Source organism: Dermacentor albipictus, chromosome 2, assembly GCF_038994185.2.
Source record: "Dermacentor albipictus isolate Rhodes 1998 colony chromosome 2, USDA_Dalb.pri_finalv2, whole genome shotgun sequence".
In the NCBI taxonomy this organism is placed as follows: Eukaryota; Metazoa; Arthropoda; class Arachnida; order Ixodida; family Ixodidae; genus Dermacentor; species Dermacentor albipictus.
Window position 1 is genome coordinate 14,537,474 of NC_091822.1, and position 22,943 is coordinate 14,560,416.

General features: G+C 48.1%; 1 long non-coding RNA gene across 1 annotated transcript in view; it reads left to right on the forward strand.

Moving 5' to 3' along the window:
- Positions 1-1,382: 1,382 nt before the first annotated feature.
- LOC135910881 (uncharacterized) overlaps positions 1,383-22,943 on the forward strand; it is a 46,454-nt gene continuing 24,893 nt past the window's right edge. The window contains exon 1 of the long non-coding RNA XR_010567148.1: positions 1,383-1,567. This is a non-coding gene — a long non-coding RNA (uncharacterized lncRNA). The remainder of the gene's footprint in view (positions 1,568-22,943) is intronic.

Here is a 22,943-nt window from a genome sequence, read left to right on the forward strand (position 1 = left end):
GTAGATCTCTATTGCTTGCTATGGAATGTACTCGGACTGTTTTTCTATCGTCAGAAGCCGAGTAGGACAGTCTTGCGAACATCGGCTCCCGCTTTCTAAAATGTTTTCGGCCAGATGTTTGAGGTTTTCCGAGTGGATTTTGTTACCAACGGAAGCCTAAAGACGAGAGGACAACGCTGATATCAAGTTTCGGTCGGTGGGTGGACATTTCGCTTTATTACCAGTGTTTTTCGCCCGAATGGGCGTTCCCTTCTTGCTCTCCTCATCGAGAAAGTCTATCGGGACTCCACGCCGGCACGGTTGCATTACCCTAGTGATCCGAAAATTCTGCAGCAAGTAAATCGTCGTGGATGGGGAAACCATCACCGACGAAGAATTGAACGACGGCAGTTGAACCGATCTCGACACGCAGTGGCGATATGCCCAACGAAAGAGAAGCCGCCGAAGGGCACAAGGGGACGCGAAGTGAAATGCCAAGCAGCGCACCGAGATATCGCGCTCGCCCGCCGTCGTTACCGAAGAGAAAACCCCTGCCGAAGCTCCCGGCCGAAGATTACAAGATCATCATTCGCCCACATCCCGCGATCGACCTGCTATCTTACGGCCCAGCCAAGATTCTGCGTACAGTGTGTGCACAAGCTAACCTGAATGAAGCGCTGCAAGAAGATCAAGTCAGAGTACACCCTACTAGCAACACTGCGCTGATCAGCAGCCCATCCAGGGCAAGAGCTGAAGCTTATTATAACATCAAATGCCTTAAAATTGAGCAACAAGAATGTGCCGTCTTTACATACGCACCGGCCCCAGGAAATCCAGTGAAAGGCGTTATCTACTACGCTTACTCGGACGAGACTGACGCGGACATATTCAAGGAAATACGCATGAGAAATCCAGGATTGGAAATCGCTGGAGCAAGAAGGATAGGATCTTTTCGCCATAATGTGGTGACCTTTGCCAGACAAACATTACCCAAGCACGTCCGTTTTGGGCCTCAAACTTTAATGTGCATCCATTCCGCGAACGGATTGAATCCTACTTTAACTGTCGCCGGATTGGACATCGCTCCGATGTCTGTCCGGAACCAAGACGACAACGATTCCGCCATTGCGGCGACGAAGAACATGAAACGCCGCCACGGGGAACTATGGCAGCGTGCAAAGCGCGATGCATCATCTGTCGCGGTGGTCACCCTACCGGCGCTTCCAGCTGCCGCTATCGCTTCTGTGCACCTGCGCAGCGCAGAGCCGGGGAGGGAAACAAAGGAAGCGCGACCACGTCGGCGACAGCAGGGCCACCGGCGAGTAGCGCACAAACCGCATCTGGCGCAGGCACAGAGAGCGGAACGAGCTACCGAGACGCCCTGCGGTACGGCCGCCCTTCCGTGCGCTCCGATCAGCGCGAAGTTTCAAATAGCAGGAGTGGCAGCAGGCAGCGCAGCCGGAGCAACAGCCAGCCTCGCAATCACTCCAACTTCAAACGACGCAGTGACCAGGCGGTATCGCGGAAGGTCGCCTGGTCAGCCAATCCCGAGCCCAAGCCCACACGACCTTAACAGGACGCAAACCAGGTGAGGGAGCTTGCTGAAGAGATTAGAGCACTGATGCAACAGCTAGGGCAGCCAATGCCAAAATCAGGGCCCTAGAAAGTAGGCAGCCAATTGGAGGCTCCTCTATGACGCCGGCTGCACGCGAAATAATGGCCTGTGTTCGGAACGATGAGCTTGAATCGATGGAGGCAGAGCCGACAAACACAAGGCGTCAGTGCGGGTCACATCCAAGGAGTCCGAAGCCTAAAACCCTACGGACAGAGTAGATAAGTTAGAAGGAGCAATTGCTCAGCTAGTTGAGACAGTCTCCAGCCACATAAAGTCCACCGCAGAATTTTAGCAGATGGTAGCCCACGAGCTTACCAGGCTAGGCGCTGTGTTTAGAGCCGAATGTACCCAGGGCCTTTACCAAACCCCGGAACACGAACAATTTGCCATGACAGCCACCAAAGTGCTGAACACTAAGGGCTTCAACATGAAATCTGTATTGTCGTTAAGGGCAGAACCGTACACCAAAAAAGATGGTTGAAACTATTAACATTATACAATGGAATTGCAGATCCTTTAAGCAAAAGCGTGCAGCACTGCAGTTCCAACTCGCTAGCTTTGATCCCAAGGTAGATGTTGTAGCCTTACAGGAAATAGGCGCGCAAGTCAAAATTACTGGGTATACCAGGTCCAATGAATTAACTGAAGCCGACAACAGACCTTCTACGGCAGTTGCGATACAACGCAACCTCACGGCAAAGCAAATTGATCTGGAGGAAGACAAAATTCCTTACACGTTTGTACAGCTACTGCCTCGAAAAAAGGGACACAGATGTGTGTGTATTCATCCTTAACTTGTACAGCTCCCCGAAAGATAAAAGCAACAGAGTTATTGCCCTCCTGGAAGAAGCATGTAAAGCCGCAGAGAAGGAACAATTAACTCGTTGTTCTAGGAGATTTTAACGCTCCGCACACAGTCTGGGGATACCAAAACTGCACTAGGAAAGGCAATGCGCTATATTCAGTGACAAGTGACTTAGAACTTACACTCATCACTGACCTAGATAGGCCCACGCGTATCGGCAACAGTTTAAGCAGCAATACCATACCCGACTTATGCTTCGTCAAAAATGCCAATGAGGCTCTTTGGAATAACACCGACACTAGTGTTGGGAGCAATCACTATCTCGTTGTTATCACTATTCCTTCCAAAAGGCATAAAAGGTAAATGAAGCTGACTCCACATACCAAATGGGATGCATTCCGATACGTAAGAAACCGCAAACCGATATAGCAGACCTCACTGCGTGAACGAATGAGCTTATCCAGGGTGGGGACAATGCCACAACCATGGCACCGATAGAAGAGGAAGACCCCGTGCCGGACTCAAAACTCCTAGGTCTATGGGAAAAGCATCAAGACCTTCAGCAGAGATGGCTAAAGAATAAGATGAACCGCACGCTGCGCCACGAATAGAGAAAGAGATTCAGGGCTACTCTAGCGAGCTCAGCAATATGCAATGGAACCAATTATGTGACATCATGAATGGCCAGTTGAGCAAAAAGAACCCCTGGACCCTGCTTAAACACATGCTAGCTCCACAACACTCTAAAAGTGCTACTCATAAAAGGATTCATAAAATCGTACGCAGTTTCCCGGGAACAGACTCTGATCTCGTAAGCCTATTGATCGGGGAATATCTTAATACAGAACGGGATCCGGGTGCATATATAGAGTACAGAGGAGACGAAAACACATTAGACGAAGACATCACCGAGATCGAAGTCCGCGCCGCTCTCAGCTGCCTAGGCACGACATCATCAGCCCGTAAAGATAAGATCACCAGCAAAATGCTCAGATGACCCTACCATAACAAGGATAACCAAGCTTTTTTAATCAGCACTGGCAAAACGGTACACTCTCGCAAGAGTGGAAGCACGCTAGCGTGGTCTTCATTCCTAAACCGGGCAAGTCACTCAGTCTAGAGAACCTCAGGCCCGTATCCTTTACCTCTTGTCTTGGTAAGGCTATGAAGCATGTGGCTCTCAATAGGCTGGTTGACTATGCCGAAACCAACCATCTCTTCCCAGAGACAATGATCGGCTTTCGACCCAAACTGTGTACCCAAGACATACTGTGGCAAGTACAAAATGATATCTTTAACCCATCATCTATACGCGCAACTCGAACAGTGTTAGCATGAAAGAATGTCTCACATCGAGCCATTCTAGAAAAGGTATCCAACATGAACGTAGGTAAGAGAACACATACCTATATTACCACAATCCTCAAGGGGCGTACTGCCACCGTAAACATAGGCGATATTGAAATCAAAACGATAGAGCTCGGCACTAGAGGTACACCACAGGGAGCAGTACTTTCTCCGTTCCTCTTTAATACCACCATGAGCGGCTTATCCCGACAGCTCATTCCTCATATCAGGCACGCTATCTACGCTGATGACGTAACGATCTGGACGTGCATTGGGTCGGATGGAAAAATTTCAGAATCACTGCAGGCAGCGGCTGACGCAGTGCAGAAACGCGCTCGCAACAATGGTCTCAGCTGCTCGCCGAAAAAATCAGAACTGCTTACAGTCCGGAACGAAAATCCCACAAATCCGGCTGCCAATATGCCCGCACACATTCAGGTAGCTGGACAAGCGGTCACACCCGTTCCTAAAATCAGCGTGTTAGGATTGTAGATCCAGCAAGACATGCACAACCAAGAAGCTGTAGCATGACTCAAAACTACAGCTGGACAATTACAGAACCTTCGCAGGAGTGTCTCCAACCGACGGCACGGAGTTAAGGAGAAGGATACCTGCAGACTAATCCAGGCTTTTTTTCTGCCCGAGTGTTGTATGTCTGTCCTTACTTGCATCTCAGGAAGAGGGACTTGGAACGGATTAACGGTCTAATCCGAACGTTATTCAAACAGGCTCTTGGGCTACCAAAATGGACTAATACGAAGGCACTCTTCAATCTAGGGTTACATAACTATGTTGAGGAAATTATAGAAGCCCACAAATGGGCTCAAACATTTCGATTATCCGGCACACACGCGGGACAGTGGATACTGGACACCTTAGGGTATCGCCCAGCCTTAGACATCCCGCAACGACAGCGGATACCTAACCCTATCCGGACCAAAATCATTATCCCCCCGCTTCCCAAAAACATGAGCACTGAAAACAGCGGTAGACGCAAAGCTAGGGCGGCGGCACTCTGGCAATGCTACAAAAACCAACCCGCCATATACGTAGATGCTGCTCGCACCAGTGATGGTCGACACACCATAGCCGTCACTACTGGCGACGGACACACCATCAGCTGTGCGACGGTAACACATATTCCATTGTGGAGGCGGAAGAGGCCGCCATCGCCATAGGTACCTCCATCCCGGGCACCAAGATTATTACATCCGACTCGAAAACAGCGATTCGTAACTACACCTCTGGTTTCATTTCCCCTCGAGCATTCAGAATCATCAACAAAGAACTCAGTCATTTGAAGTTGGTGTGGGTAACCGCTCATGCGGGCAACCCTGGCGATGAGGCCGCCCACCTAGCCGCCCGAGGAGATAGTAAACGGGTGGTGAGCTTGCCGGACGGGGTTGACCGACATGAAGGTATGCACACCTTTAACGAAATGACCGTTTATTACTGCGAATCGAGGCTAATATATCCATGCCCGTACGAGACGACAAGAATACAGGCCACTAACTTCAGCAGAGTACAGACTAGGTCTGTGCTTAGTCCAAGAAGACTAGCTGCAATCATAGAGTTTCCTACAAATTTTTGTAGGAAACTATGGCTGCAATGACCGGCGGTGAATATCCACCAAACTGCGAAAATTCTAACTGCCCCCTTGCGGACCAAGGTCACATCTTGTGGGGATGCCAAAAGAACCCTCCCCCTAGAGAACTCTTTAGGCGAGCTCTTTCACACGAAGACAGGGAGACGAAAACTTCCAACCCGCAAGACCAGATACGGTTGGCGGAATGGGCTGATACCGTCGCGGCGAAGCAGACGCCACGCTAGCCCACACCGCTGGGAAAGAAAACTCCCCTAAACCTTGACGATAAAAGTTCTCTCTCTCTGTGTGTGTGTGTTTTGGCATACTCTGTGTGGTGTTGCAGAGATCCCTTTTACTTGGCGTCTGTCCTACCTGTTTTATTCCTTTCATAGAAATGCAGGATGTCGGTGGTTCCCATACTCGCTCATGAGCCTGGCGTTCGGGAGCACTTCATGATGTAAATAAAAAAATTCACGAACAAACTGTGCAAATGTAGCTGCGGGGGGTTGGCGAAACAGAATGACAGAACGAGGGACAAATGTTTATCGCGAAAGAAGGTAAATGAAATGCACGGAAGCTCTTTGGTTTTGGGCTATGTACGTGCATATTGTTTTGCCTTCTCTTCTACAACAGCAGCTGATGAACTAAGCGCTTGACGTTGGGTAGCGGATGCCGCGGCCGCTTTTTTATGAAGGCGAACCGCAAAAGAAAATGTGTGCACCTGGAATCCGGGTTGGTTCAAATCAATTTGATGTCCTTTACAACGGCGTTATTTCCAGCCGAGCTTTCCGTCCGAATAATATCTGGTTACGTGGCAGCGTGGCTCAAAACAAATTTGACTGCTTTACGCCACTACCTCGGTGTCTGCAAAACCTTTGCTGTCAGGTTAATAAATCCGTCTAATGGGCGTTGAGATGCGCTAGCACTGCACATATAATTCATCTCTTATATGAAGTGAGTTTCTGGGATGCATCTTAACATCTGCCGAGCATTTGCACGTCTTATTTAACTGCGACAGAAAATGATTATCAAACTATCAACATGCAGCGCTGGCGCTCGGACGGACGGACGGACGGACGGACGGACGGACGGACGGACGGACGGACGGACGGATGGATGGATGGATGGATGGATGGATGGATGGATGGATGGATGGATGGATGGATGGATGGATGGATGGATGGATGGATGGATGTTCAGAGCTTCCCCTTTGGAATGGGGCGGTATGTTGCGCCACCAAGCCCTTGCTATTATACTGCCTAATGTCCTACCTAGGGTAAACAATAAAAAAAGAAAAAAGAAACACGATGAGCTCCCACAACCAAATTTCCGATCCCCTATAGCGAACTGTGCTTTTGTACGTCACCGTTTTCTGTCGTTTCCCTACTTTTCTTCCACCACTCCTCCAATCGCCTCTTACTAAAGCCTATTGAGGACATGTTTACTTTTCCACTGCTCTCGCTGAACCCAAGGGCTCCAAGGAGGCCAGTAGGGCCTAAATCGGCCGCTGTGTAGACGTCTTCACATTCTAATAAAACATGCTCCATAGTTTCCCTAGCGTTACCTCAGCAAGCACATACTTCTTCTTCCTTCTTATATGTCGCTTTATAGGTCCGTTTTCTAAGGCATCCCGATCTCGTTTCGAAAATTAATGAGCTTCCCTTTGAGTTATCATAAATTGTTTCTTTCCTGATTTCGTTTTTTTTTCCTTTTAAGTAGTTACTCATGGCAGGTTTCTTTTCCATTGCCGCCACCCATGTGATTATTTCAGCCTCTCTGACTTTCCGCTTGACGTTCTTTGTTGCTGTGTTGCCCACCCTACATGCCGCATACTTGCTGGTAAGCTTCCTAGTTCTCTTCCTCCACTGTGAACCAATGTTTTTCCTGTACAGATACCTCAACACTCTCCCAGCCCATTCACTTTCTTCAATGTTCCTCAGTCGTACCTCATACTCAATTTTACTGCGAGCTTCCCTCACTTCAAAGCTAGTCCAGCCCATATCACCCTGCACAGCTTCATTTGTAGTCTTCCCGCGAGCGCCCAATGCGAGGCGACCCACTGACCTTTGGTTCCCATCGAGTTCTGATTGTACAGGTGCCCAAATCTTTAACTGGCGTGCGCGAGCGGCGACTTTTCGGTGTGTCAGCGCCGTGTGACGGGGCGAGGCTGGAAACAGTCTGAAGCTAAGCGCATGCGGACAAAGCCCGCTCAGCTGGGCCAATCGTCTGCTAGGCTGTTTCCAGCCTCGCCCCGTCATACGGCGCTGACGCCCGGAAAAGTCCCCACTCGCGCACGCCAGTTAACGATTTGGGCGCCTGTACCTCTGATCTAAAGCAAACCGCATTTCCAAAAGTAAGTCCTGGAATCATTACACCTTTCCACATACCTCGAAGCACCTCGTACCTATTGTATCCCCATAGCGATATGTGCTCCATTCTGTCTTCATTCCTCTTCCCCTTCACTGTTATAGTTTTTTCCTGTGTTTCCATATATCTATTGCCTTCCCCCGCAGGGGCGTCTGCGTCAGCAGGCGTTTGGTGTGTTGCGACACCACGTACCCGAGCACACGAGGGTTGGCCACTCCCGCGTGTAGCCGTGCGCGGCTTAGCCGTGTCCGGGGAAAAGCGGATCCTGGGGGTTGAGCTGATGCCGGGTGTTCGGACCTTTAAGACCTTCCAGCGGAGGCAACACACCTCTTTGGCCTCTGCTTCACGTAAACGGCACCCCCGGACTGACCCACCCGGGGCAAATCGGCAGTTGCCTCTTCCTTTCCCCCTCTCCACTCTTCGTCTTTCTCTCTCACTTTGAATCTTTCCTGTCTTCTACTAAATTCAGTTTACTTCTAATTTTCCAGGCAGCAAGGGTTAACCGTGTGTATCTACCCAACCTTGGGCACATATATTAGGTTATAGCGGCGTTGTATAGCTGACGTATACAGGTATGTTCCTAACCTCCTAGCGTCCCCTTGTTGGACTCGGTGGTGGGTGGCTACCATCGCTGCTGAATATTCTAAGAATACATGGCAAATGCATTTCCGCCCCCCCCCCCTTGCATATCGTCCTCACAAAAGAGGGCGCACCGAAGTAATTTTCGATTTCACTTTGAAAACCAATGCAGAAACGTTCCAACGCTATCATGTGGTCCACAGTGAAGGATCTCTGCAATGAGAAAACTATCGCCATTCCTAATAGCAAAATGCCTAGTAGAAAAAATCGGAAAGCAATACAAAGCTTCAAAGATGTCAAGTGGGGACCTCCTCCTTGGACTCAAAACCAAAGACCAAGTCGAAAAGCTCGCTGATCTCGCCAGTGTCGGTAACATCAAAGTCACAATCTCAGCACACCGTTCTCTCAACACAAGCAGGGGTGTAATATGAGAAGAAGATTCCTTAAACCTAAGCGATGAAGAACTCCTGGAAGGTTTCCAAGAACAAAATGTAATCAAAGTTCAAAGAATAGCTCTCCAAAGAAATGATGAACAAATCCCGACCAAACATGTTATACTTACCTTTGGTACCAGTATTGTACCTACTACACTTGATGCATATCAACGTAAGAAAGTATATCCCTAACCCGAGGCGGTGTTTCAAGTGCCAGAGGTTCGTACATGCATCGCAATCATGCAGAGGTAAATCGACATGTGCAAACTGTAGCGCCATTGACCATCAGTCGGAGAACCGCAATGCTGCTCCACACTGTACAAACCGCAAAGGAGATCATCCAGCATATTCACGATCTTGCCCCTGCTGGAAGAAAGAGAAAGAGATTATTGCACTTACAGTGAAAGAGAAGATTTCTTTTTATGAAGCTAGAAAGAAACTAGCACACTTACCTCAAACAACCTACGCCAGTGCGGTGCGGCAGGGGACAGCACCGCAGTGATCTCAGGAGTCTACAGGGACCGCAGTCAGTGGCCCAGTAGTAACTCCATCCGTCCCCTTGGTGGCAGCAGCCAGTGCTGCTCCATCATCATCATTACAGACGGGCCTGCAGACCCCGGTTCCACAGCGCCCCAGGCTAAATCGAACTCCCAGGCCTGAGACGCGCGTCTCAGCGCCTGGTTCTCGATCATGCAGCGCCTCGGAGAGGGTTATAGATGTCGACACCAAAACTCCGGCATCATCGACGCCAAAACATCAGCGCTCTCTGGAGCGCACTAAGAAAGACAAGCTCACAATAACTACGCGAACAAAGGGACCGGTAACCTGAACGGTTAGTGTTCTTCCAATAGTACATTCCTACTAACAAATTTCACCTACAGTTACTTAGTACATATATGTAAATTACCATTCTCAATTCTGCCACTATGGGTTTTATCGTGCATTGGAATTGGAGAGGAGTGATTCGCAATTTAGGTGACATCAAAGACATAACAAATAACTTTTCACCAATCGCATTTTGCCTACAGGAATCTAACTTAGGCCCTAAACACACTCAATTCCTTAGAGGCTTCGCCGTTGTCCGAAAGGACCGCGAATGTTCCAACCGGTTGTCAGGTGTAGTGGCGATAGTCGTGCAGGGTGGCACTCCTACCCGAAATGTCCAATTAAATACATCTTTAGAGGCCGTACCTGTCACCATTCTATCCTACAAAAACATCACCATTTGCTCACTATATATTCCACCCCACACACATTTTACCATTAAAGACTTACAAAATCTAACAGATCAGTTACCGGAGCCATTTGTCTTGGCAGGAGATATTAACGCTTATTGTACTCTTTGGGGCAGTGTCAAAACGGACCAACGAGGGCAACTCGTTGAAGATTTTATGCGAAGCATATTACGAGAGCTCAACCCAGCTCCTCAGGCGCGGAAGTGTCGCCTTCAATGACCTTTGACCCTATGCCATACCACGTGACACCGTGACGTCACGACAGAGGAGAAACGGGGCTCCAACTCGCGCCGTCGCTCGCGGCGTCGCTACACTCTCGCAAGATGGGCTGGGTGGGAATCGAACCAGGGTCTCCGGAGTGTGAGACGCAGACGCTACCACTGAGCCACGAGTACGATGCTTCAAAGCGGTACAAAAGCGCCTCTAGTGAATGCGGTGTTGCCTTAGAAACGAGCTGTTTCTAAGGCTCAGGCGTGCGTCGCTTGCTCAGGCGGCCATTTCGTTGCCGCGCCGAACGCTGCGTTGCTCGACGCTCACCGCGTCCAATGCGGGGCGCGTAGTCGCTGGCGGGTCGACGGGAACGCTGTCTCGTTCCACTCTTGAAGGCGAAGCAGAGTAACGCCTGAGTTGTTTCTTCGTCTAGCAGAACCAAATATAGCCAAGCAACAGCAGTTCACCATGCTAAACAGGGGTTCAACATAAAATAAACGCTAGTATGCTTCGCATCCTGGGCTTAACCTTAGCTAAGCCACAGCCATTTTTATTCTGTCAAACGATATCTGTCTTTTAAACTCAGGTGCGCCAACTTATTTCTCACCGACTTCCCTCACATTTAGTTGTTTAAATTTAGCTTTTTGTTCGCCCACTCTTTTTACTGATTTTAAATGGGAAGCTCTCGATACGTCATATGGCAGCGACCACTTACCTGCACCAAAGTCCTTGGAAGGACTTTGGTGCAGGTACAAACATGGTGCAAACATGGAAGGACTCTGTCCGCACTCATCAAACTCCTACCATCACCACATACTTTAGTAACAAGACCACGCCGATGGAAATTACAGCTCGCTGACTGGCAGGTTTTTATGGATAACGCGAAACTGGAAAATGTCTTTTCACCAGAGCTTAGTGTTGATCAACTTAATGAAAAAATCACTGAAGTTATGATATCAGCGGCAAAAAGGACAATACCCCAGTCATCCGGTATTGTGCGCAAAAAGTTAAATCCTTGGTGGACAAACGATTGTATTGAAGCCAAAAAACAACAAAAAAAGGCCTGGGGAATCCTACGGAGGTACCCCACTTATAACAATCTTCTAAATTTCAAACAGGCCAAGGCCAAAGCACGATTTATTCGAAGAAATGTGGACAAATTATCATGGCAAAAATACGTAACTTCAATCAGTAGTACAGTCACATCAAAACGAATGTGGGACCAGGTGAGGAAATTTAGAGGAGAGTACTCATCATACACGATACCACTACTTACTTATCCAGGCACACAAACAACACTACAGGATCAGGCCAACTTATTAGGTGAACACCTTTATAACATATCCAGCTCAGCAAACTATTCAAATTCATTTTTAAAATATAAAGAATCGGCTGAGAAAGAGAGACTGCCTACCACTGGGGCTTCAGCTGAAATCTACAATAACCCCCTCACAATACATGAATTGAACAGAGTTCTCTCTGCCGGTAAAAAAACGGCAACAGGTCTCTACCGTGTGCACTACACAAAGCTGGCACACCTATCCCAAGCATCGGTAGGGGCACTTCTTAAATTTTTCAATAAGATATGGGAGTCTGGGGTAATGCCCACAGATTGGAAAAAAGCGGTAGTAGTGCCTTTTCTAAAACCTGGTAAACCGGCAACATCCCCTAGCACCTATAGGCCCATTGCTCTAACAAGTTGTCTAACCAAATCCTATGAGAGCATTATAAACATAAGACTCACATTCATCCTTGAAACAAGAAACCTAATAGACAAACACCAGTGTGGATACAAAAAGGGCTGCTTCACCACTGACCATCTCGTGCGACTAGAGCATGAAATACGTGACGCGTTTCTTCACGAGCAATACTGCCTTGCGGTTTTCTTTGATTTTGAAAAGGCGTATGATACCACATGGCGATACGGAATTTTGAGAGACCTGGCTGACATGGGAATTCGCGGAAGAATGCTAAATTGTCTATGCGATTTCATGTCAAACCGAACATTTCAAGTACGTCTCGGCACAATACTCTCGCGCACATTCCCACAAGAAAATGGCATTCCACAAGGTTGCATTCTGAGCATGACGCTCTTCATAGTCAAAATGAACTCTGTAAATAAGATCATCCCACCATCTGTTATGCATTCAATATATGTCGATGATTTGCGAATAGCTTGCCGCGCCTCAAACTTACCCACCTGCGAACGACAATTACAAATAACGATAAATAATCTTAAACAATGGGCTGACGAAAATGGTTTCCGGTTCTCAACACACAAAACTGTTACAGTTCTCTTTTCGCAGAAGCGAGGGTTACACTGCACTCCAGGTCTCACATTGCATGGTACAACGCTGCCGGTCAAAGAACACTATAAATTTCTAGGCATAACGTTTGACACTAAACTGAACTTCCTGTCCCACAATAACGCAACTAAAATTAAAGGAAATAAAGCGCTAAATATCCTCAAGGTGTTATCGTATAAGCACTGGGAATCTGACCGAACATGTCTACTACGTATATACCGGTCCCTTGTACGTAGCATCCTCGACTACGGCGGTGTAGTTTATGGTGCAGCTAGGCCGTCCTACATTACGCGACTTGATCCAGTTCATAATCTCGGCCTACGACTGGCAAGTGGTGCCTACAGGTCATCGCCTGTACAAAGTTTATACGTTGACTCTAATGAGCCTTCATTAGAGCATCGCAGAGCACAACTTACACTTTCCTATGTATTAAGAACTCGGTCATCACCACAACATATATGCTACAACACCGTAACACAGTGCAAATCACGAGCACACTACACAAATAAACCAAACATGATTCGGCCACTCATCTTACGACACGAACAATATTGTCAGGCTTATGATGTTCCTCCTAGAGCCCAGCAGGTTGCCGAAAGGCCACCAAGATTGCCCCCGTGGTGCAATTTTACACAACTATGTTACTTGACGTTAACAGATGTAAAGAAAAAAGACATTCCACAAGAACACATAATAGAAGAGTTCCGAGCTATTCAAGAAAAATACAAAAATTACACTGAATTTTACACTGACGGCTCTAAAACACAAGAACACGTAGGCGTTGGGATCGTGACGAAAAATTGGGAAAATAGCATTCGGATAAATAATTTTTCTTCAGTATTTACCGCCGAAGTTTATGCGATATGGATGGCAGTTAAGAAAATTACTACCGACAAGCAGAAAAATGCTATTATTTATACCGACTTGGTAAGTGCTCTAATAGCCCTTAACTTAAACTCCGCGTCTGAACCCCAGCTTGGCGATATCTTAAACATAGCATTTAACAAGAAATACGACGGAACCATACGATTCTGCTGGGTTCCAAGCCATGTTGGTATACCAGGGAATGAAGCAGCAGACAGAGGCGCGTCCACGGCAGCGCAAAAAAGCATAACACACATAACACCTCCATACAAAGACAGTATCAGAACGGTTCGTAGGGCCCTAGCATCAAAATGGCAACAAGAATGGAACTCGTGCGTAAATAACAAGTTACATATGACTAAACCCCTGCTTCGCGAGTGGAAACCATGCATTCACCAAGAACGGTTCTATGAAGTAATGCTATGTCGACTTCGAATTGGATACACGAATCTAACACACATTTTTTTTACTTCGAAACGAAAACCCACCAACATGCGAGAAATGTCTTGAACGGCTTACAGTAACCCACATCATCATATCATGTCCACACACTTAAACACAGAGGCGGAAACATTTAAAAAATTTATATCACTTACATATACATTTGCACCCTGCATTAATATTGGGCGACAATCCACAAGGGCCATTCACTAACTTGTTCGAGTTTTTAGATGATACCGGTTATCTACATCTACTTTAAGATACCACAGCTAATGCTACAGTAACAATAGATCTTATACTGTCCTGTGGCTGGCGCAGCATGGCCTTAGTCGCTTTTGCGCCATTAAGCCCGAACTAACTATTGCCTTCGTTTATCCATGCATATACCAAGGTATTTATATTCTGTTACCCGAGGTATTTCCTGGCCCTGTATCCCCACTGTTTGTTCACTGTTTTCATTGAATACAATAAAACCAGATTTTCTAACACTAAATTTCGAACCTAAATTGTAGCCTTCTTGTCCACAGATATCAGCCAGACGTTGCAAATCACTGTGCTGGTTAACTAGCAACACAATGTTGTCCGCGTAAAATAAACCTGAAACCTGCTGCTCTACTACTGTACCCGCCTGTTTGTATGAGAGATTAAAGCTGATATTACTTCTAGCGCCCTCTCCATCCTCACCATGTATATCATAAAAAGCAGTGGAGATTAATATCAACAAAGGACTGAGGCACCCGTGCCTCAGTCCCTTGTTGATATGAACTTTCTCCTCGCTCCTCATCCCTTCCCATTCAAAGCAAACGGTATTTTCTAGGTAAATCTCTCTCAAAAGCTGTAGACAATCGCCACCTAAGCCTTCCCCTTCCAGAATATCCTACAATATGTTTCGGTCTACGTTGTCATAGGCTCCTTTAATGTCTAAAAAGGCCGCATATAACGGTCTGCTTTCTACTTTTGAACAGCTCATGTTCCTACAGCACCATCTCGTGCTATCTACATAGAGTGCCTCAGCGGCGTGCGCTTCCTGAACACACTGCCCCTAACGTAGCACACTGTAGTGAATCCAACTGGTCAATAAACCCACAATAAACCCACACGTGCTACCTCAAGGCATCAATGTTGCGAGAATCGAAAACCTTATTATGTAATAAGCAAGAAGAAAGGGGGTTATTCGAGGGTCCCGATATTTATTAATCATATCATAAGAAGCCAACAAATATTCACACCAACGACAACATAGGGGAAATTATTTGTACCTAATAAGTGAAATAAACAAATGATAAATTATTCGAAATGAAAGTGGATGAAAAAAACTGGCCGCCGGTGGTGAACAATCTCATGTTTTTTGCATTTCGCACGCGACGCGCTACCAATTTAGTTATTGCAGCGCCGTTTCCCCATCCACTTTTTGGGTATTTATGTTCCCTACCCGAACCCTGGGAGTGTTAGCCAGCACCCCCAATCACAAACCTTAGTGGCGAATGTGGAACATCTTTTCTGCCACAGGCGTCACGAGTACGTGATTTTTTGGGGGTAAAGGCAACTGGTCAATAAACCCATACGTGCTACCTGAAGGCATCAGTGTTGCTGGATTTCTTCTCGTCTATTACATGACGAGGGTCCCGTCTCGAATCCGGCATCATTGACGCCTTCAGGTAGCATGTGTGGGTTTATTGACCAGTTGCCTTCAATCACGTACTCGTGACGCCTGCGGCAGAAATGACGTTCCACATCCGCCGTCAAGGTTAGTGAGTGCTGGCGCTGGCTAACACTTCCAGACTCCGAGTAGGGAACACAAATACCCAAAATGTGCATGGGGAAACTTCACCGCGGTAGCTCAATTAATAGAGCATCGCAAGCCTAATGCGAAGACGTCGGATCGTTCCCACCTGCGGCAAGTTGTTTTTTCATCCACTTTCATTTCCAATAATTTATCTTTTCTTCATTTCATTTATTATGTACGAGTAATTTCCACTATGTTGTCCTTGGTGTCGTGGTTTTTTGGCTTTTTATGAAATTATTAATAAATATCGGGGCCCTGAGTTAACGCCCTTTCTTCTTGTTTATTACATAACGAGGGTCTCGAATCTGGCAACATCAATGCCTTAAGGTAGCTAGTGTGAGTTTATTGACCAGTTGACAGGTCAATAAGCAAGAAGTCAACTTATACGTAGAAAACTGGGCACGCATGCGCCCGGTCATACATCTACGATCAGATACAAACTCCGGACAGCCAACATACGCATGCGATGTACTACCTGCCTTGCAATCTACCCTTTATGCAGCAATGCCATTTCTTTCGCTGACAAGATTAAAGGTGTTTTGCTAACGCAACCATTAGATTTTCTCATGATATGGAATCCTTCAGTGACTTCTCTGGTAGTCTTGTCATTGTGAAAAAATAACAATTGTGTATCGTCAAAAAAGGGTACGCATTTACAGATACTGCAGATACTTGCTGAGATTGTCAGTGATAGCACTGTTTTACTGTATGATTGGGAAAGATCGCTGATGTAACGTTAAAGCGCTTGTTCTTGCGCCTATGTTTTTTGCGCCTGTTCCTTGCGCCTGTTTTTTGCGCTTCTGTGAAGCGCTTGTTTGAAGAATTTTTGAGTGCAATTCCCCATTTTTGTATTTATATTGTTTCGTCAACTTACTCGTGTACCGCGCTTCTAAGATCTTGTTTAAGATTGCAGTATTTATAAATAAATAAAATAAAATAATAGGCCAGACAGGCCGTTGCATCAATATTAGACTAATCATCATCAGCAGCAGCAGTAGCAGCCTGGTTACGCCCACTGCAGGGCAAAGGCCTCTCCCATACTTCTTGAACGATCCCGGTCAGGTACTAATTGTGTCCATGTCGTCCCTGCAAACTTCTTAATCTCATCCGCCCACCTAACTTTCTGCCGCCTTCTGCTACGCTTCCCTTCCCTTGGAATCCATTCCGTAATTCTTAATGACCATCGGTTATCTTCCCTCCTCATTACGTGTCCTGCCCATGTCCATTTCTTTTCCTTGATTTCAACTAAGATGTCATTAACTCGCGTTTGTTCCCTCACCCAATCTGCTCTTTTCTTATCCCTTAACGTTACACCCATCATTCTTCTTTCCATAGCTCGTTGCGTCGTCCTCAATTTGAGTAGAACCCTTTTCGTAAGCCTCCAGGTTTCTGCCCCGTAGGTGAATACTGGTAAGACACAGCTATTATGCACTTTTCTCTTGAGGGATAATGGCAACCTGCTCTGCATGATCTGAGAATGCCTGCCAAACGCACCCTAGCCCATTCTTATTCTTCTGATTATTTCCGTCTCATGATCCGGATCGCCGTCACTACCTGCCCTAAGTAGATGTATTCCCTTACCACTTCCAGTGCCTCGCTACCTATTGTAAATTGATGTTCTCTTCCGAGATTGTTAAACATTACTTTAGTTTTCTGCAGATTAATTTTTAGACCCACCCTCCTGCTTTGCCTCTCCAGATCAGTGAGCATACATTGCATTTGGTCTCCTGAGTTACTAAGCAAGGCAATGTCATCAGCGAATCGCAAGTTACTAAGGTATTCTCCATTACCTTTTATCCCCAATTCTTCCCAATCCAGGTCTCGGAATACCTCCTGTAAACACGCTGTGAACAGCATTGGAGAGATCGTATCTCCATGCCTGACGCCTTTCTTTATTGGGATTTTGTTGCTTTCTTTATGGAGGCCGGACTACGGTGGCTGTGGAGCCGCTATATATATCTTTCAGTATTTTTACATACGGCTCGTCTACACCCTGATTCCGTAATGCCTCCATGACTACTGAGGTTTCGACAGAATCAAACGCTTTCTCGTAATCAATGAAAGCTATATATAAGGGTTGGTTATATTCCGCACATTTCTCTATCATCTGATTGATAGTGTGAATATGGTCTATTGTTGAGTAAGTAGCCTTTACGGAATTACCTTAGTAAATAGTTTGTAGGCAAATGACGGTAAGCTGATCGGTCTATAATTTTTCAAGTCTTTGGCGTCCCCTTTCTTATAGATTAGGATTAGGTTAACGTTCTTCCAAGATTCCGGTACGCTCGAGGTCAAGAGGCATTGCGTATACAGGGTGGCCAGTTTCTCTAGAACAATCTGCCCACCATCCTTCAACAAATCTGCTGTTACCTGATCCTCCCCAGCTGCCTTCCCCCTTTGCATATCTCCCAAGGCTTTCTTTACTTCTTCCGGCGTTACCTGGGGGATTTCGAATCCCTCTAGACTATTTTCTCTTGCATTGTCGTCGTGGGTGCCACTGGTGCTGTATAAATCTCTATAGAACTCCTCAGCCACTTGAACTATCTCATCCATATAAGTAATGATATTGCCGGCTTTGTCTCTTAACGCATACATCTGATTCTTGCCAATTTCGTTTCTTCTTCACTGCTTTTAAGCTTCCTCCGTTCCTGAGAGCATGTTGTTGTGGCCAAGTACTGCACCAGGATGGCCAATCCTGCTCAGGTGAAGGAGTGCGTTACCGGTTCTGGTCACCGGGATCAGGCCACACTCCAGGCCTGTTTGTGCAATTTTATCAACACGCTGATTTTTTTTAATCCGGTGGAAAATTGCCGGCACCGGGATTCGAACCACGGACCTCTTGCACGCGAGGCGGGTGTTCTACCTCTACGCCACCGCTGCACCGCTAATGGAGCATGCCAATTCATTGGCCAAAAACACACCAACCTGGCAAAGCATTGCAGTATCTGTAAATGCGTACCCTTCTTTGACGATACACAATTGTTATTTTTTCATAGTGACAAGACTACCAGGGAAGTCGCTGAAGCATTCCATATCATCAGAAAATGTAATGGTTGTGTTAGCAAAACATCTTTAATCTTGTCAGTGAAAGAAATGGCATTGCTGCATAAAGGGTAGATTGCAAGGGAGGTACATCGCGTGCGTATGTTGGCTGTCCGGAGTTTGTTGCTCATCATCGATTTATGACCGGGCGCATGCGTGCCCAGTTTTGTACTTATAAGTTGACTTCTTGCTTTAAATAAATCAGTTGTAAGTTCAGCGCCGTGTTTGTCTCCTCCACTTTCTGGTCCTGTCGTCGAGCGCTGTTTGAATTTTATTGTTACCATGGAACACCAACTCGCCCAATCCGCTGCTCTTATGTATAATACATATCGGGGCCCTCAGTTAACGCCTTTCCTTCTCGTTTGTTACATAACGATGGTCTCTACTCTGGCAACCTTGATGCCGTGAGGTAGCACGTGTGTGTTTATTGACCAGGGGCCGAATCTTATAACGGTTCGGAAGGGAACCGGTTCACTTGGCTTCATCTGATTGGTCAAAATTGTGGCTGCGTCAGAGGCCGTCAGAGGCAGTGGGGAGGCACCGCAAATAATTATCACGTCACGGATATGTCAATCATTTCCAAAGCGAACCCGTCTTTGGCTAAGAGCGGAACCAGCGAAGTGGTAGTCCGCTTCGGGTTCCGTTGCTGTGGCTTAGCTGTTGGCTCGCGACCCTGGCCGCGCGCGGCGATCGCGCGACCTCGGAGACATGGGAGCGTCGCGCGCGCGTGCGTTGGCTGCCTCGGAGGCTATTTCTTACCTTTGTCGTCTGCTTGGCGTTGCTCTTTCGGTGTCGACCACGGCTGGAAGTGCGATACGCGTTCGAAGAAATGACTAATAATGAGTTGCACCGCCCTTGCCGGCTTTCTAAGTAGACATTTTGCAAGCTACGCTATCAAATGGAAGAAACACGGGTGCAAGCGTACCAGTGGTCATCCCACGCAGAGGAAGGAATATTGCGCTGCGGTTCATTGCCACCGACCTGCAGCTCCCAACTACAACTACAAAAGCGCTACGACAAAGCCGCTGACGTAGCCTACGTGGACAGAGCGCAATACCCCAACCAAAACGACAGGGTGGTTGTCGCAGTGGCGGGCTCGCAGTACCGCCTCGCCGCGGCCACATCAATACTGACCACGCAACCCGAAGAAGGAGAAGAAACGGCCATCGCTTTGGCCTGCGTGGCTACCAATGCACACTGCATCATCAGCGATTCAAAAACGACCATTCGCAATTACACAAGAGGACTGATAGCGCCCTAAGCGCAGAAGATACTCTCTGGCACTCCTCCCTCAAGGTAACGCTGCGTGCAGATCATCTGGGCCCCTGGTCACTCGGGTCTGGCTGGAAACGAAGGCGCCCACGTTGCCGCCCGAGCTCTCGCACACTGGGCGCATCTTCTGCAGCAAGCATGTGACGCCCCCTCAGGCATAATGTTCGTTCGCCGCCAGGCTCGGTGGCCTGCCAAGCTCGGCAGGCAGCATTGGTCACCACACCGCAATAAACACCGACGAGCACGGCTGCTCGGCGGTCAGTCATCATTCAGCACCACCACGCTGCGGAGCGTCCGTCTAACGGAGGGTGCCTCGAGCCCTCCCTTGTTCACGAACCCGGGGTGGATCGCGACACTGGCGACGAGGATGGGATCCTCGTGACATTGGCGACGAGTACCCACGGATCGTCCCACGCCGCCGCTAGCGGCGAAACACCGCCCCCCGTTGCTGTCGTCATGGCGCTGTACGGAAGGCTCGAGCCGTTCGAAGGAGATGGGTCCGCCTGGCAAATTTACGAGGAGCAAGTCCACGTGTTCTTCCGGGGAAACGACACACCCGAGGCCCAACAGCGGGACATTTTCCTGGCCAGCTGCGGGACCCGCGTCTTCAGCCTCCTGCTCGACCTTCTCAAGCCAGCCACGCCGCACGTTAAGACGCTGGGTGAGCTGCTCGCCATACTGTGCTTGCATTTCAACCCAGCACCGTCTACACTAGTGGAGCGTTTCCGCTTCAACAACCGGAGCTGCCGGGAAGGAGAGACCCTCGGGCAATTTGTTGCTGCGCTACGAGGGTTAGCGAGTGCCTGCGCTTTCGGGGACCAACTGGACTCGCTGCTCCGGGACCGTTTCGTCTGCGGAATCAACAACCCCGCCATGCATACGCGACTCCTGGAGCTTGCCGACCCTTCGCTGGACGACGCCGTGAATGCAGCGCTGCCAATGGAAGCTGCCGCCAAGGAAGCTGGCGAGATTGCTTGTGCGACTGGCTCGCCGTCGGCAGAAGCGCCGGTCAACAAGTTGGCGACAAAGGGCAGTACCTGTGGTGGTGCCCACTCCCCCTCATTGTACCAGTTCTCTCGAGCACAATGCTTTACGTGCGGGAAAATTGGGCACCTGGCACGTGTATGCCGAAGGGGGAGGACGAACAGCAAACAGCAGCAGCAGCCTCATTCAAGCCCAGGTACCACACAAGCCCGCGGCCAGGGTAGCCGTCGCAAGGGTATGCGGCGTGGGCGTGCGGCAGCAGGCTCAAGTTCTTCCGTGGCCAGGTTCCACGTCGTGGCCGAGAACCCGCCGATTTTCGACATGTGGCACACAGGCTTTATACCGTCGTCTGTGCCGCCGTACATGCTGACCGTCGAAATCTGCGGGCACCCCATTTCCATGGAGCTGCACACAGGGGCCAGCATGTCTGTGATGGCCGGAAAACTTTTCAAGCGTACTTTCCCCGGCGCGTCCGTCGAGGCTTCGGGCGTGATGCGGCGCAGCTACTCCGGGCAACTCCCCCAGGTCTAGGGTCAGGCACAGGTCAGCGTTCGCTTTGGCGACAGGGAGGCAACCCTTCCCCTTTACTTAACGAAGGTGTCGTTGCCGATGCTGCTGGGCCGAAACTGCATTCATGCACTGGGCATTCGTCTGCCAGAGTACCCGCAAGCCAGCCTGCATGTGGTGCAAAGCCGCCAAATCTGCCAGGAGCATCAGCGAGCCTCGCGTCATGTGGAAAGCACCCCCTGGCCGTTCCCACAGAGACCCTGGTCCCGACTACATGGGGATTTTGGGGGCCCTTCAAGGGCCATTACTTCCTGGTGGTGGTGGACGCCTCCTCGAAATGGGTGGAGGTTCTACCTATCACCACTCCATCAGCTAGCGCGACCATTGCAGCGCTACGACAGATCTTCGCCGCCCAGGGGTTGCCGGATGTCCTCGTGTCCGAGAATGGTCCTGCTTTCGCCAGTGCACAGTACCTGGCTTGGCTGACGAAGAACGGAATCCACCGGATGATGGTTCCGCCATACCACCCTGCTTCAAATGGTACAGCCGAGCGGGTGGTGCAAACCATCAAAGACAAGCTCAAGAAGAGCCAGACTGGGGATTTCCGGACGCATATTGCCCGGATACTGTTTCAGTACCGCCCAAGTAACCACGGATATCCGTGGGACGTCCACCATAAGTCCCAACGTCCATCCATCCGGATATCCAACACGGACGTCCGTGGGACGTACAGGAAAAGTCCATATCCTGTTTGGATGTCCGAAGGACATCCCACCGGGATGTCCATGGGACATCCCATTTTGAACGTCCGCTGGCTGTCCATAAATAGGCATGCCCAGGATATACACTAGTGAGTTAAATATAAACTAGCATAAATATATTGCCGGAAATTTTAGTTTGTTCATATTATATTTGTTTATTTTTGTTCTCTATCGGACACAGTTCATTCTTTTTTCAAAGCAAAATAAATATATTTCCAACTTGATATAAATTCTGCCCACTTTAACATCGCAGTATTAAAATACGATTTTTTTTCTATCGGTGGGTCATACAAACAATTTGTAGTTTGCTTTAAAAAAATGCTTGTGGATGACTAGCAGAATATATAAGCGCCCATTTGAAGCCACTTATTCGACCTAGAGCCAAGCACTCAAGTTACCCCTCATTATGAAAAGTTCCTGATCATAGAGTTTTGGTCCCGACCTCCTAACATGTAGGTTCAGGTTTATCATTGGAACAGGAAGTAAAACACGTTGTTGGGCTAGTTGGTGCATTGTATTAAGAAAAAAACCAGCAAAAAAAAAGACGGACACAGGAAACATACACAAGACAGGCCTCTTCCAGCCTCTTTCCTGTCTTCTCGTATGTTTCCTGTGTGCGCCTGTTTTTGGCTGGTTTCTTAAAACAGGAAGTTGTCTGCAGTGTTCAATTGTGCATACAATAATATCATTATAGGTAACAAAAACAAATCTCAAAGGCTACGCTTTTGGTGGCTGCATGCGTTGAAAGCGATTACGAAAGCTATAATGCGTCAGAGCCGCCATGCATTGACAGTAATCTCAAAGGCTATGTTATTCTGGCGCCG